Genomic DNA, 337 nt, shown 5'->3' with positions numbered 1-337 from the left:
TTTTTTCTTTTTGGTACAATATTTTTTTTTAATGAAATAAATCTTGTTATTTCACATAAATACTATATTAAATAACTTTCAAATTTTTAAGGACAAACCTTTTTTACTCCTATTTTAAACAATTTTTGGGAATAAAATAAGGGACAGTTAAAAGAAAATTATAATTTTTTATTTCACCATCCACTTCAATGACAAGAAGTTCGTAGCCTTAGAGAAGTGAATATTCTATAAGATACTATGGGAATAACTTTGACGGTGAAAGGAATAAAAAAAGGAAATGTAATCTTACTTCTTGCCCTTTAGTATAACAAACTTTTTTTAATAAGGGTAAATCCTA

Source organism: Macadamia integrifolia, chromosome 4 (assembly GCF_013358625.1).
Source record: "Macadamia integrifolia cultivar HAES 741 chromosome 4, SCU_Mint_v3, whole genome shotgun sequence".
Taxonomy (NCBI): Eukaryota; Viridiplantae; Streptophyta; class Magnoliopsida; order Proteales; family Proteaceae; genus Macadamia; species Macadamia integrifolia.
The sequence above is the reverse complement of the archived record's forward strand: the minus strand, read 5'-3'. Positions refer to the sequence as shown.